Here is a 17,055-nt window from a genome sequence, read left to right on the forward strand (position 1 = left end):
CAGGCCCCTGATGTGGGTAGGTGAGGACCCTGCTTAATGGGCAGAGCGGTGTCAAATGTCACAAACCTGCCACTCCACCATATAGCTGATACAGTTGAAGTTAGGCTTCAGGCATATACCCTGTTGTACTGTGGTAATGAGGGTGTACACTGTTGAAATGGGCCCACACAGGTCTATACAGGAATGAAAGGCATTCAAAGTCCATGGACCCCTTATGCCTGTGCCTAGGGAGCTGAACATGCCCTGAGTTCCTGGCTTAGGGGAGCCGGAAAATTATTTTTTCCTGTTTATTAATTTGTTCCCTCTCCAAGTCCGAGAAAATGTCTCAGGGAGCATGATCGGTCCTACTTTCAGCCCAGGGGATGCAGCAATTGCTGAAGCCAGTCCAGAACCTGGTGCAGAGTGGGGAGGGAGCAGGTAAATGGGAGGAAGGTTCTTTCCAAACGGTGTTTTTTGACCCACACAGTAGGTTAGATGCATGTACTTAACTTTTGTCGACTGAGCGCCGCTTTCCACTGGTTCTGGAGGCTTGAGTAGACTCTCCGCCGCTCCATCTTTCCTGATGTGGAAAACGTGTCCCGAATGCCACTGCTTGCCTCACAGCACAAGCCAGCCGATCCAACCTGCAGCGTGCCAGTTCTCACCAGGTCAGGTCTGACAACTCCTGGCTGCTTCTGAACTGTCTCTCCCTCCCCCTGCCACTCAGTCCGATTCCTCAAGTTTGCCTTTGATGTTCAGGGCTCCTAGATTGTCATATTTATGAGTGCTTACTATGTGTGATCTATTCACTTGTTTTTTTTGGGTCTTTGTTGTAAGAGGGACCACTGGAAGCGTCTGACTACTCCACCATCTTGGACCCCCTCCTAACCAAACAATTTTGGGAAACAGTGGTCTAAAGTAACAATATTAATATTAAGTCAGGATATCTTTCTGAGTTCAAGTTTATATTAAGTAGAGTATTAAAGCTTGGAGAATGAAGCTAGCCAGTATTAGAGAAGTAATCCTCAGAAGATAACATGTAGCTTAACAAGGAGTCTTGCACCATATTTCATCTCTCATATGCAAATATCTTAAGTGGTAATTAAGGGAATTTTTAAAGTACTTGAGTCCTTAAAACTAATATTGCAAGAGTGAAATTTTCCATGCCATGTTAAAAGATGAATTATCTCAAATCTTCAAATGTTTCAAATTTAGCCTTGCCAATAGAGTATTTAAGTGGGGAATATCTTCGGCAGAAATACTATAAATATAAGATTGCTTAAGCTATTCATCTTTAGAACAATATTCTAGATACATAACTACTACTAGAATTTATTTTTATATATTCTGAGTTAAATATTGGTGGCCCAGGTCTCTCTCATCATCCCAATAAATCTCTCCTAAATCTCAGAATATTCTTGGAATTTAATTTTAATAATGCAAAACACTGATACCCTAAAATAGACGGGGAGAAGGGGAGGAGGGGATAAAACTTTGGATTAATAAGACTAGCCACTTAGTGTCACTCCTTTTATAAATTGTTTAACAATAATAAAATTACAAAAAGTTCATGCATTGCTGTCAGTCTGGTACAAAATGCTTTAAATACTGAAGAATACAGCTAGAGGCTGGAGGAAAGCACTAACTAGTCTCTAGTTTGTGCACATAACTGTACAGAATTCCTCTTTTTGGTAGTGTCATTCCTGGGACATAATTCAAGGAACTAGTAATTTTCATAGTCTTCATCTGATATAGCAAGGGGTAATGATTAAAGCACTTGGATTTTGGAGACGAAAGACTAGGGTACAAATCTTGGTTGTTATTTATTGGCCATGTGACCCTGGGCAAATGATGTAAAATTTCTGCACCTCATTTGCCTCAACCATAAAAGAAAGATAACAGTTCATGCCTCTTCCTACTGTGAAAGGTTGTTCTGAGATGTTTTTAGAATGAGAAATAAATTATTTATAAATTATGAGAGATAAATTACAAGCTCTTGTAAAAATGTGTTATGTATTATACTATTCAATAGTGTTAATAATTTTCCTTATCACAAAAACGTTATTTTTTTACAAAATATTTTTACCCACCTTCCTTCTCCCTATATTCTTTGCACCAACCAAAGCTTTTTCACCTAGGTGTCTACCAAGATCAGTGATCTTTGAGTCCATACTTGATGTTAATGCAAACTGTTAGGACCAGAACCAGAAAGGATCAGAATGCATATGGCCATTGCGTTGGTCAAGCCTCTAAAGCACTCTCCATCCTAAACATGTGACCAGCCTTGAACCCAGAGTGTTCTTCACACTTGCTCCATCTTTTGGGGATATCTCCCCAAGATCAGCTGCAAAATAGAAACTTGTCTGCCCAGATACCCACTATATTGCTTCCAATAAAAACTGGATACAGACACCTTTCGTTTTAATGGTTCTTACTGCTATTCACTACAGAGAAATAGAGGCAATAAAAGTATTAAATAAGGGACATTATAAAGGTTCAGGAAATCTTACAAAGTCAGAGACAGTAGACCACAGTAGATGAGTGCTCAAGCTTTAGGATCAGCAGGACTTGAGACAGAGTCCCAGTTACCAGCTTGTGAACTAACTGCGTCTCAATTCGTTTACAGGCAAGAATGTCCTCCTTTCCCTCCATAATTCATTCTATGTTTTTCCATGTTGGTTATTAAACAAGTCAGACTGTGGATCTGCTTCAGTCTAAATCAACCTCCTCTGAGGGGAGAGAATTGGGCAGTGGTATCTCTAAGACTGTAAAAAGATGGTAAGAGAAGATAGAGAGGGACTATAATGTCCTGGTTGGGGCATGGACTCTAGAGCCAGGCTTCCTGGACAATTAAAGTCTCAGTGCATGTAAGCACCTAGACCAGTGCCTGGCACACAGGCCATGCTATGAAAGTGTTGGCTTTGCTATGACGATGGAAGTTTCCATATGGTCTCCAAGAAATGGTCTAAAAGAGAACGAGGCCTGATCAACCTATCAACATATCAACACAGAGCAGGGACAACTACAATGGATGATAACAAGACTATTAGCTAAATTTATGAGTGCTTACTATGTGCCAGGCATCTTGCTGAGCAATTTAGATGATCTCATTTAATCCTCACAACAACCCTACAAAGTAAGTCTTTTATAATTCCCATTAACTGTGAGGTTTTTATCATTCTCTTCCTTCCCATTTCATACCCTAGACAGTGCTGTTTCTTTCCTACCTGCCTTTGCTCACACTTTCTCCCTCACCACCTCAACCCACACACATCCTTTGCCTTACCACTTGCCCACCCTGCCCAGGTCCTCCCAGGCTGGGTTAGGAATGCTTCCTTTGTTCTCCCATAATACCCTGTTCATATTGCTGTCATCACACATACAAATCTGTATTATATTTTCGTTTATGTATCACTCTCCCCATTATACTATGAACTCTTGAAAGCCAGAGCCAAGTCTTCTTAAGTTATATTCTGGACTCTTACATAGAAATTGACACATAATAAATGTCCAAGAAAGGAAGGAAACACTAAAAGATTAGACAAAGGAAATCATTAGAAAAGCACACAGAGCATAGAAAGATTTATTATATGGGGACATCCATACCACAAAATGGAACTAAAAACTGTCCAATAACATAGATTAGTTAAACGCATTCTATTTCCTCCATAATTCCTCTTCCATGTTTTCCAAGATAGTTAAAGTCATGGAAGAGTGCTTGAGATATAATGCTATGTGAAGCAAGCTGGAAAAAAAATTTATATGGATAATATGATTGCAATTGTGTTAAAATAACATTATGAATAGAAAATACACTGTAAGTAAAAATACTAAAATATTAAAAGTAGTTGCATATGGATGGGTAAATTGTGGGTGAAGTACTCACTGAGAAGCTCAAATATGAATTACACCTCAACTTAAAGAAAACAAAAATCTGGAGCAAAGGAGAATGAAGAAAACCAAAGACACAAGGAAAATATTAGCCCAAAGGACTACAGGATTACATGAACCAGAGATTCCACCAGCCCGAGACAAAAAGAACTAGATGGTGCCAGGCTACCACTAATGACCGCTCCGACAGGGATCACAACAGAGTGTCCTGGACAGAGGGGGGAAAAAAATGTAGAACAGAATCCAAATTCATGAAAAAAGACTAGACTTACTAGTCTGACAGAGACTGGAGGAAACCCCGAAACTATGGCCCCAGACACTCTGCTAGCCCAGAACTGAAACCATTACCAAAACCCACTTTTCAAATAAAGATTACACAGGCCTATAAAACAAAAAATAACACACATGAGGAATGTACTTCTTAGTTCAATCAAATATACGAGACCAAATGGGCAACTCCTGTCCAAAAGCAAGATGAGAAGGCAGAAAGGAACAGGAACTGGATGAATGGACACAGGGAACCTGGGTGGAAAGGGGGAGCATGCTGTCACGTTGTGGGGGTTGCAACCAATGTCACAGAACAACATATGTATAAATTTTTAAATGAGAAATTAACTTGAGCTGTAAACTCTTTCACCTACAATTTAAAAAAGAAAAAAAATCCTCACAATTGGACCAATAAGAAACATCATGATAAATGGTGAAAATATTGAAGTTGTCAAGGATTTTACTTTACTTGGATCCACAATCAATGCCCATGGAAGCAATAGTCAAGTCAAACGAAGTTAAGAAGTTTCCTGAACACAACCAAACTCTTCAAAGGACAGAGTAGCTGGGCTGGGGTCTGGGGACCACAGTTTTGGGGGACATCTAGGTCAACTGGCATAACAAAGTTCATTAAGAAAATGTTCTGCATCCCACTTCGGTGAGTGGCATCTGGAGCCTTAAAAGCTTGTAAGCAGCTATCTAAGATACATCAATTGGTCCCAACCCACCTGGAGCAAAGGAGAATGAGGAACACCAAAGACACAGGAAAATATTAGCCCAAGAGACAAAAGTCCACATAAACCAGAGACTCCATCAGCCTGAGACCAGAAGAACTAGATGGTGTCAGGCTACCACCAATGTCCGCCATGACGGAACAAAACAGAGAGTCTCTGATGGAGCTGGAGAAAACTGTGGAGCAGTTTCAAATTCACGTAAAAAGACCAGACGTAATGGTCTGACTGAGACTGGAGGAACCCTCAAGCCATGGCCCCCAGACGCTCTGTTAACCAAGAACTAAAACCATTCCTGAAGCCCACTCTTCAGACAAAGATTAGACTGGACTATAAAACATAAAATAATACTCGTAAAGAAAGTGCTTCTTAGTTCAAGCAGATAAAAGAGACTAAATGGGTGGCTCCTGTCAAGAGGCAAGATGAGAAGGCGGGAAAAGACAGGAGCTGGCTGGATGGACATGGGAAACCCGGGGTGGAAAGGGGGAGTGTACTGTCACCTATAGGGACTGCAACTAGTGTCACATAACAATATGTGTATAAGTTTTTGTGTGAGAAATTAACTTGAGCTGTAAACTTTCACCTGAAGAAAAAAAAAAAGTCAAACAAAGCATTGCATTGGGCAAATCTGCTGCAAAAGGCCTCTTTAAAGTGTTAAAAAGCAAAGGTGTCACTTTGAGGACTAAGGACTGACCCAAGCCATGGTATTTTCAGTCACCTCATATGCATGTGAAAGCTGGACAATGAATAAGGAAGACTGAAGAAGAATTGATGCACTTAAATTATGGTGCTGGTGAAGAATGCTGAATATACCATGGACTGCCAGAAGAAGTAACAAATCTGTCTTGGAAGAAGTACAGCCAGAACGCTCCTTAGAAGGGAGGATGGCAAGAATTAGTCTCACGTACTTTGGACATTTTATCAGGAGGGACCAGTCCCTAGAGAAGGACATCATGCTTGGTGAAGTAGAGGGTCAGTGAAAAACAGGAAGACCCTCAATTAGATGGATTGACACAATGGCTGCAACAGTGGCCTCAAACATAGCAACAATGTGAGGATGACACAGGACCAGGCAGTTTCATTTTGTTGCACATACTGTCGCTATGAGTCAGAACGGACTCGACAGCACCTAACAACAACAAATTGTGGGTGATTTTTATTTTATTCTGAGACATTTTGATATTTCAAATTTTCTACCAAAAAATCAGATAATTATCACTTTTATAAATGTTTTTATACAATACACATTGATTGCAGAAAATAGAAAATTCTGATGAACAAAAATAAAAAATTAAAATCACACATAATTCTACCATAATCACGGTTAATATTTGGTGACTATAACTCAGAATTTTAATGGACTAAACCTGCTAGGGTACAATTAGGAAACAGCTTCATTTTTTTTTTTTTCCTACCATCTCCTCTGGACTGGTTCTTTCAGCTCTCCCTTCCCCTCCCCTTGAACATCTTGAATGGATCCCATCAGTTTTCCAGTCACTTTCAGCTATAAGAGTGGGTTTATCCTCTCTCCCACCTCAGAACTGATCCAAAGATTAGATACCTGGAAAGGAGCTGGGGAAAGCATTATTTGTTCTTTCATCCTCCTGCTCTACCTCCTCCACCTTCTTCTGGCTCTTACAGGAGGCTGGATCCAACTAGGAGGAAGAATGAGAAGAAAAGGTGGTTTTCATTTAGCTGATGCTCTTCTAGCAATTACTGTCTTGGCAGGCAATCAAATTTCAATCCTCTCTCATGGGGTGAAAGACATTATTTGCAGCCTTCTTGAGAGTCACCTGCCCACCCCCATGGGTACCTCTACCTATACCAATCTCTGACTCCAACAATGCTCTCAAGGCTACAACCCCTCCCTCCAGCATCGGAAGATCCCTCTGGAGATTTACTTCAGCTTTTTTCTGCCAGGGTTCCTCTCCATGGCAAGCAGCACTCTGGGGTAAGACACTTGCAAGACCATTCACACCCTCTTCAGTGTCCACTTGGCTCACGAAACTCACAAATTTAGGTCCCCACACACCCCCACTACTGTTCTCTCTCAGAACTTTGCAGGCAGCCTCCCAAAGTCAGCACTGTCCAAGCAAGAGGCAGTCACCAGTTTCTAGTTTCTTTACATTTGGCCCTGAAGTACTGGGCACAGATATCCAGTTCTCCCACAAAATCACTCATGCTCCACACCTGTGCATTTCTGCTGTTCAGTGTGGTTAGGGTCTGTGTATTTTGTGCTGTTCAGCAGACATCTAGCAGAGGAGTGAAATACTAGGATGCTTTTTATGCAAGTACCCTTCCAATCTCATCGAGGAGCTCTCTTGGGGCTCCCTTCATTCAGTTTGTGGAAAAGACTCAAAGACTCATCTCCTATAAGTTCCCTTTAAAGAATCATCCTCTCTAATGAATATTCAGCTTTACATAAATAGGTTGCTGAGGGCAATGGATACTAGGACGATTTGACCCACTATCTTACAGCAAGTCCTCTGGGAGTGCGCCTAGCACCGCTTTTGAAAACATAGGGGTACTTATTGCCCATCCTCAGCTGTGAAACTTTATCCAGAATTCCATGACAACAGAATTCTATATACATATGTATATAAACAGATGTTAAATGAGATGTATATGTCTCATTTATATATACAGGCAGTCCCCAGTTTACAAACATCCAAGTTTTGGACAACTTGTACTTGTCCCTTAATGTTATGTAAAGTTGCCCTCACTTTGAAGTGATTGAACCAACCCCTACTCAAAACAAATTCTTCATCACAATCACCTTCACTTGCTGCATGTGCAGCGTTTAAATCATTCAAAAGGCTTCAAGCCTCTTCTTGTACTAACCAAAACCCAAACCCATTGCCATCAAGTCGATTCCAACTCATAGCAACCCTATAGGAGAGAGTAGAACTGCCCCACAGGGTTTCCAAGGAGCAGGTGGTGGACTCCAACTGCCAACTGTTTGGTTAGCAGCCAAGCTCTTAACCACTGATCCATCAGGCTCCTCTTGCACAAAAGTAAGGCTAAATAAGAAGCGTATGCACCTGTTCTGACTTAACTACAAATTCGATTTAAAGACTTAAAGACTCAGGAACAGCTCTCGTTTGTAACCCAGGGACTGTATATGAGATATATAAACAAAAATGGGATTACATGTACATAGTAATAAGCATTATGTCTCAAAATGTATTGCTGGTCTATTACGTGCTTGGTATTAAGATAAGAAGATAAATATGATAAAATCCCTGTCCTTTAAAAAGCCTGCAATCCAGCAGGGAAGATAAGGCATATGAATGAATAACTGTAATAAAAAGCATTATAAATGCCATAAAAGTGATGAAAACAAAGCATTATATGTGATACAGAAAGGGAAGTTTGCTTCTAGTGTGAGGTATAGAGGAACATTTCTTGGTTAAATTTCAACCAGACTCTGAAGAATTGGTCAGATCTCAATAGCATGAAATGGAGGTGGGGGGACACATATTCCAGAGACTAGAAACTATGTGAGTAAGAGGCTGAAAAGTATAACATCTCTTTAGGGAATACAGAGTAGTCACATTTTCTGGGGAATACAATATTGTGGGGAGTGTATGAAAATATGTCTTGGGGATACATCATGAGGGGTAAGCAGAGAATTTGGTCTGTTCATTTGGCAGTGGGGAGACACTGGATAATTGTGAGTTACAAAGAGACACCAAACTGTGCAAGGGCTAAAGGCAAGAAAGAAGGAAGCTTGAAAGCGTTTGCAATAATCTCTGCCTGAACTAGGACGGTGGCAGTGTGAATACAAAGGAACACACCAATTCAGGTGACAATCCATAACCTTCCAAGCATTCAGCCCATCAATCACCCTGAAACGGCAGTAAAGTCTTGCTGGAGAGGCTCTGGGCTGACTGTCTGCTAGTGATGAAGGATTCACACTGAGAATACAAATTCCCACTTCTTATCCCCCTCAAGGCCAGGGTAATGCATTTTCAAAGAGGCTGTCTAGTGCTAAGTGTCCAGGCTGAAGTCATGGAAAGAAGCAAAGTTAACTAGTTCATAAGGGAATCAAACTCACCAAAGGAAGCGAAGGGTCACAGGCATACGTCAGGAGGTTTAAATAGCAGGGCAAAGGAAAGGGATGGCAAATTGATTAGCATCTTCTTGAACCTACCTCCATAACAAATTTGCCCATAATAGCTGAACTTCAAAAAGCCTAGGGTAAGTAATCTGTGCTAATTGAGTAATAACAATAAATGCTACCTATGGATTGTGAATAGTTAAACTTGTAGTGCTAATTTGAAGTGCTATATAGCATTAAATTTCTGTGCTAGGTGCCGTAATAATGTGTCAAATCATGACCAGGAATTCTTAATATTCTAGTCTATCTTTATTGTTATTATCATAAATGCCAAGTTTAATGGCTACTAAGATTTTGCAGCACCCTAGACCTGATACAGCACCATGTAACTATCTTGATGTTTTACAATTTCATTTTGATGCCAGATATAATTAGTGATCAAACATTTTAAGATTGAGTCAAAGGGGAATATAATAAAAGGAGAAGAAACTATCATTGGCAAAGGAAGGTCATCTTTGTAGAAGCGGGAACACCAATTGTGCATGACTAGCAGAAAAATTCATCAGCTTCTTTGCTGGTATTGTAGTGCCACCTATAGGTACAGCAACATGCTTATAACACGCAACACTAAAAACAAACTGAAAATCTAAAATCAATGCAAGTACATTTAAGGCAAAACAGAAAACATGTTAAATGCTACAGTAATCTTTTCAAAGAACTCTGGCCACAGTAGGAAATAGAAGTGGCTTCTGAATTAAATATAAAGGTAAGGGATTTTGAAGTAAAGGATAGGTATTTTCCCAGAAATCTGAAACACGAGGGTCAGTGAACTCAGTATGGAACTCGTAGAAGTATAAAGATCAAGAGATAAATAGGTAAAAACGTTGAATTGGAAAATGTTGTGTTACATATATTTTTACAACAATTTTTAAAAAAAGGATATAAATAGCTAAAAAGAAATTGGGAAAGGGGACTAGAGAAAGGAGACGTTCACTGGGAAGGCAAGAGCCATTAATGACTTGAGCAGGAAAAGATGGTCCATTATGTCTCATCTTACCAAACAAAACTAACCTTTAGATGAGGGACCAGGACAAGGCCTTTTGAATTCCAGGGAGCTCTACACCTGGATTTGTCTTCAGAGAACCCACATGCAAGGTCCTCATGACTTCTAATCAGTATCTGGTTGATTATAAGCCTGAGTAAGAATAAATAGTTATTTAGCAAGAATGAGCTTCTCAATCAACTCTGGTAACACTGTCCCTGGGCAGAGTATGACACTGGTAGCCATGCATCCTATAGGGAACACAAGGGCAAGGTTAGAAATCTTCTAAGAGATTCTGCCTCCACACTTGCTCTCAGTAGTCATCATGTTTATGTTTCTGTATTCTTGGTTACATAAATTGGCAACTTGCAGTAGATTGTATAGGGTCTCCTCCTGCCCTTGTGTAACCCACTGGCACCTACAGATGGTAGCAAACATTTCACTTCCTCCATCCTCTGCCTTTGTACAACCACTGCCACAGCTGCAGCTGCTTTCGCCTCCTCCACCACTGATCCTGCTGCCAACAATGTCCTCCACCTCTTCTCCCGCTTCCCATCTCCTCTGTTCCCAAAGCAAGCCTCAAGAAACCAGAAGTTCTTCTGCCGCACAAAGAACTATACTCAGGCTACCAGACCTACACCAATTAATCACTTATCTAAGGTTATGTTTTAAATAGAGATTTTACACAAAGGCTCTCCAGTTTGCCTACATTTTTAAGTGTAGAACGTTTAGCACAGTGCCTGGCCAGTTATCAAAAACTGTTAGTTCTTTACTCCCACCAACTTCAGGGAATTCATTAATCAAGGAATAACTGGGAGACATAGAGTGTTATTATCAGACCAAGTCTTCTAGGCTGTGGATTCTCCTGTCATCAGTGAACAGGTGATGAAGTATTTAGTTCCAGCCTTCCCCTCCTTTTTATCTCCATACCCTCTCCTCCCCAGGTGATTCCATCCACACCCAGGTTAAAGAAAAAGACATGAAAAGCAGAACTTCATAGTCTGGACAAAACAGATCCAGGGAAAGACAGGGATTGGGATGCTTTCCTACTTCCTTGACCTGCCCTAAATAGAATATTTAATCCTCAACATATTCTGATTACTCTGGAATTTGAGCTTAGAACTCTTTTCCTAAAGTAGGAAATATGGCTTAGGAAAATTGACAAATGTATAACCAATTATTGCAGGCCACTGCTGGACCTGGAAAACCATGGGTGCACAGGAATACTTGGCATCATTTTTGCAACTTTTCTTTAACTCTGAAATTATTTCAAACTAAAAAGTTTTAGAAAAAAAATTTAGTCTGAGGCTGCCAGAGGTTTTCTAGGAAAGAAGACTGTCTAATGTTTAATTATGTTTTTTTTTTAATTTTATTGTGTTTTAGGTGAAAGTTTACAGTGCTAATTAGTTTCTCATTCAAAAGATTATACACAAATTGTTTTGTGACACTGGTTGCAATCCCTACAACGTGTCAGCACACTCCTCCTTTCCCTTTACACCCCCAGTCCCCCGTGTCCATTCATCCAAGTTTCCTGTCCCTTCCTGCCTTCTTGTCTTTGCTTTTGGGCAGGTATTGCCCGTTTGGTCTCATATACTTAATTGAACTAAGAAGCAAGTTCCTCACGTGTGTTATTTGTTCTATATAGCCTCTCTAGTCTTTGGCTGAAAGGTGGACTTCCGGAGTGGCTTCAATTCTGCGTTAACCCACTGCTGTTGAGTCGATTCCGACTTATAGTGACCTTATAGGACAGAGTAGAATTGTCCCATAGGGTTTCCAAGGAATAGCTGTTGGACTTGAACTGCCGACCTTTTTGGTTAGCAGCCTACCTCTTAACCACTGAGCCATCAGGGCTCAGTTCTGCGTTAACAGGGTGTAATTAGAATTTTTTGTGTTGCTAAAATATAAGTCCTTCCTCATCCTTCCCAATTCTTGACTGAAGGCAATTACATACATAAACGTTTGTGAGGGTGAGGAGAGGAGTTTCACATCTGGGCCACTGGCATGTAGTAAAGAACACACATATGAGATAGCAAGATAATCCATAAACTGAACTAAGTCAGCAAAAAGTTTAGAAGAATGTCAAGAATCATAAGAATTTGCACAATCATGGGAAGAGCTTTGGACATCCAAAATAAAAAACCAAACTAAATCTGTTGCCATTGGGTCGATTCCGACTCATAGTGACCCTATCTGACAGAGTAGAACTGCCCCATAGGGTTTCCAAGAGGCAGGGGTGGATTTGAACTGCTGACCTTTTGGAAAGTAGCCGAGCTCTTAACCACTGTGCCACCAGGGCTCCGTAGGATATGAAAGAGAGATATGAGACAATGTTACATAGATATCCAGGAATCAGGACGCCCTCCCCAGTTGGCATTTGGGTCACATATTAGAACTTCTTAGTGAAGTGCAGTACTTAATAAATGTTAGACATCAATATTATTGTTTAAAATTGTAGCACAGGCAGAAAGGTACATTTCTGGCAATGTGGGAAGGAGAAAGAGCCTAGACCTGACCAACGATCTGCCCACTGGGTTCTGGGGGAAATAACCAGGCTGAAAGGAGAAACTTTGGACATATCAAAAGATTATCCAAGATACGCAGCAGCCTCAGGCAAAATTCTAGAATCCTTTATTATCAAGATGAGCCTGAAGTGAGATAGTTCCATATATAGCTCCATACATTGCCATCAAGTTGATTCCAACTCATAGCAACTGTCATGGACTAAACTGTGTCCCCCAAAAATGTCTATCAACTTGGCTAGGTCATGATTCCCAGTATGGTATGATTGTCTACCATTTTATCATCTGATGTGATTTCCCTATGTGTTGTAAATTCTATCACTATGATGTAACAAAATGGATTAGCAGCAGTTATATTGATGAGATCTACAAGATTAGATAGTGTCTTAAGCCAATCTCTTTTGAGATATAAAAGAGAGAGGCGAGCAAAGAGACATGGGAACCTCATATCACCAAGAAAGCAGTGCCAGGAGCAGAGCGTGTCCCTTGGACCTGAGGTTCCTGGGCAGAGAAGCTCCCAGACCAAGGGGAGATTGAAGACACGGACCTTCCTCCAGAGCCAACAGAGAAAGCCTTCCCCTGGAGCTGATGCCCTGAATTTGGACTTGTAGCCTACCAGACTGTGTGAGAATAAATTTCTCTTTGTTAAAGCCATCCATTTGTGGTGTTTCTGTTATAGTAGCATTAGATGACTAAGACAGTGACCCTGTAGGACAGAGTAGAACTGCCCCATAGGGTTTCTAAGAAGCAGCTGGTAGATTCAAACTGCTGACCTTTGGTTAGCAGCCAAACTCTTAACCACTGTGCCACCAGGGCTCCAACTGGGATAGTAGGGTTTCAAAAATAGACAAAATGCAGCATTTAAAATCCATGTTTGAAATTTCACATAGGCAAGCAAGCAATCCATCTTTCTCCAGGATACTTGCTCTAGGTTTTCAAGGCAATTAGTAAGGTTATGGTGCTATTTTAAATTATTTCAGTAATGCCTGAACCACTTACCCCTCTGCCATTTAGGGTTCTTAACTAAGGGAATAATACATATAGGACCTATAGCCAAGTGGGAAATAAATACCAAATTATTAATAGCTGGGCAAGCATGTGGTACTCCACATTGCTAGGCTTTTCAGTTAAACTGAGTTAAGAGAAGACTGAAGTGGAGCTGCCTGTTTCTACACTGAAACTAAATCCTAAGATCCACAAATCCACATATGCCTTTAGGGAAAGTAAGAGAGAAAGAGTAAGTCACTCAGGAAGAGGACTCTGAGTGCACTTAATCCACAAACTGCAAGGAGTAGATACAAAGAACAAGAACAGCCTAACAGACTCTGAAAGCTGGGCCTGACAGCTGAAGGCAGAAAGGCAAGAAAGCCACCATAAGGACCTTTAAAAAACTCATTGAATATCCCAGGGCTCTGATAAATCAGTAGTCAACTTTTTCTTCCTTTTTGGTTTGTGGGTCTAACAAAGGAAGTGGAAAAATGTGAAGTGTGAAGCAATGTGAGGTGTTAAAAATTGTGGGATATAAAGGAAAAAGGCCAGAAATTGCCTCCCTACAATTTCATGACTTTTTGTTCTTCCTTAATTAATAGCAAACCTATGGTCAAAATAGGAGGATAATTATCTCCCAAGGGGAAAGAAACCATCAGCATATCAAAGGAATCCAGCTCCTACTTCCAGAGGTACTCTGTAATAACTAGTACCATTCTTTGTTTCTTCCTGGGATCTGTGAGACTATAATGAAATACTAACCCTATCATGCAAATAATAAGGAGTGTTTTGCTTTGGGTTACAAAAGAACAATTAATTTGAATCAATCATTTGACTAAAGAAAATTTTTAAAGCTGGGAAAATATTTAAAATCCCCAAGATTACATCAAAAAACTAAAAACATAATAAGGAATCACTGGGTCAAAATCCAGAAAGTGCTGAAATCCAGTAAGGTGACTCCCATGAGTGTTTCCTAATCTGGAAGAGGCAGTGGAGACACTTTTGACAACTATGAGTGGGGAAGGGGACAAAACTTGGAGTTCAGTGACCACCAAAACTAGAAGCCTTGGTAAACCACACCAAAGGGCTACACACCAGGAGTGAGGGTGAATTGGGAGTAAACTACAAATAGCTTCAAGTAATCTCGGTGGCCAAGAAAGCCTCAAGCTCTAAATTTGGATTAAGATGATTGGAGTACCAGAAAAGTTGGGGATAACAGAAAATACAGAGAGAATTGTTGAAGATTTGTTGGCAGAAAACTTCCCTGATATCATGAAAGATGAGAAGATATCTATACAAGATGCTCATCTAAACCCACATAAGATAGATCCCAAAAGAAAGTCACCAAGATATATTATAATCAAACTTACCAAAACCAAAGATAAAGAGAGAATTTTAAGAGTGGCTAGGGATAAACAAAAAGTCATCTACAAAGGAGAATCAATAAGAATAAGCTCGGACTACTAAGCAGAAACCATGCAGGCAAGAAGGTAATGGGATGACATATGTAAACCATTGAAGGAAAAAAAACTGCCAGCCAAGAATTATATATCCAGCAAAACTGTCTCTTAAATATGATGGCAAAATTAGAGCACTTCCAGATAAACAGAAGTTAAGGGAATTTGTAAAAACCAAACCAAAATTACAAGAAATACTAAAGGGAGTCCTCCGGTCAGAAAAAATCAATAACATCAGATAACAACCCAAGATGAGAACACAGGACAGAACAACCAAATATCAACTCAGATAGGGAAGTCACAAAAATAAATTAAAGCTAAAACACTGAATAGGGAAACAGAGATACCAATATGTAAAAGATGACAAAATTAAAACAAAAAAGAAGGAATAAATAACGTAGTCATAGAACTTTCATATGGAGAGGAAGTCAAGGCAATATCAAGAAATGAAAGATTGGTTTAAACTTAGAAAAACAGAGGTAAATATTAAGGTAATCACAAAGGAAACTAACAATCTCACACAAAAAAAGGAAGAAAAACATAGACTCAGCAAACACAAAATCAACAACAATGAAAAACATGAAAAGAAAACACATAAAGAAAAATAACTCAGCACAGAACATTAGGTGGAACAAAGAAACCATCAACAACACACAAAAAAAAATACATCAAAATGACAGAACTAAACTCATACCTATCAATAATTACACTGAATGTAAATAGACTAAATGCACCAATAGAGAGAGTGGCAGATTGGATAAAAAAACACAATCCATCTACATGCTGCCTACAAGAGACACACTTTAGACTTAAAGACACAAACAAACTAAAACTCAAAGGATGGAAAAAAATGTCTCAAGCAAACAACATTCAAAAAAGAGCGGGAGTAGCAATATTAATCTCTGACAAAATAGACTTTAAAGCAAAATCCACCACAAAGGATAAGGAAAGACACTATATAATGATTAAAAGGTCAATACACCAGGAGGACATAATCATAATAAATATTTACACACCCAAAGACAGGGCTCCAAAATACATAAAACAAACCCTAACAGCATTGAAAAGAGAAATAGACAACTCCACAATAATAGAAGGAGACTTCAACACACCACTTTTGGTGAAGGACAGACCATCCAGAAAGAAGCTCAATAAAGAAATGGAAGATCTAAATGCAAAAATCAATCAACTTGATCTCAACATTCCACCCAACAGCAGCCAAGTGTATTTTCTTTTCCAACACACATGGAACATTCTCCAGAACAGACCACATATTAAGCCATAAAGCAAGCCTTAACAGAATCCAAAGCATCAAAATAGTACATAGCATCTATTCTGACCATAAAGCCATAAAAGTATAAATCAATAACAGAAAAAGCAAGGAAAAAAATCAAAAACATGGAAACTGAACAATACCTTGCTCAAAAACTACTGGGTTATAGAAGAAATTAAGGCTAGAATAAACAAATTCATAGAATCAAACGAGAATGAAAACACATCCAACCAGAACCTTTGTGACACAGCAAAAGCAGTGCTCAGAGGTCAGTTTATAGCAATAAATGCACACATCAAAAAGAAGAAAGGGCAAAAATCAAAACATTAACCCTACAACTCGAACAAATAGAAAGAGAGCAGCAAAAGAAGCCCACAGGCACCGGAAGAAAGGAAATAAAAATTAGAGGAGAAATAAATGAAATAGAGAACAGAAAAACAATTGAAAGAGTTAACAAGACCAAAAGCTGGTTCTTTGAAAAAGATAAACAAAATTGATAAACCACTGACCAAACTAACAAAAGCAAAACAGCAGAGGAAGTAAACAACCCAAATAAGAAATGAGATGGGCGATATCACAACAGACCCAAGTGAAACCAAAAGAATCATAACAGAATACTATGAAAAACTGTACTCTAACTAATTTGAAAACCTAGAGGAAATGGACAAATTTCTAGAAACACACAACCTACCTAAACTAATACAAACAGAGGTAGAACAACTAAATAAACCCGTAACAAAAGAAGAGATTGAAAAGGTAATTTAAAAAACTCCCCAAAAAAGCCCTGGCCCAGACGATTTAGCTGGAGAATTCTACCAAACATTCAGAGAAGAGTTAACACCACTACTA

Source organism: Trichechus manatus, unplaced genomic scaffold (assembly GCF_000243295.1).
Source record: "Trichechus manatus latirostris isolate Lorelei unplaced genomic scaffold, TriManLat1.0 scaffold00196, whole genome shotgun sequence".
Classification (NCBI taxonomy): domain Eukaryota; kingdom Metazoa; phylum Chordata; class Mammalia; order Sirenia; family Trichechidae; genus Trichechus; species Trichechus manatus.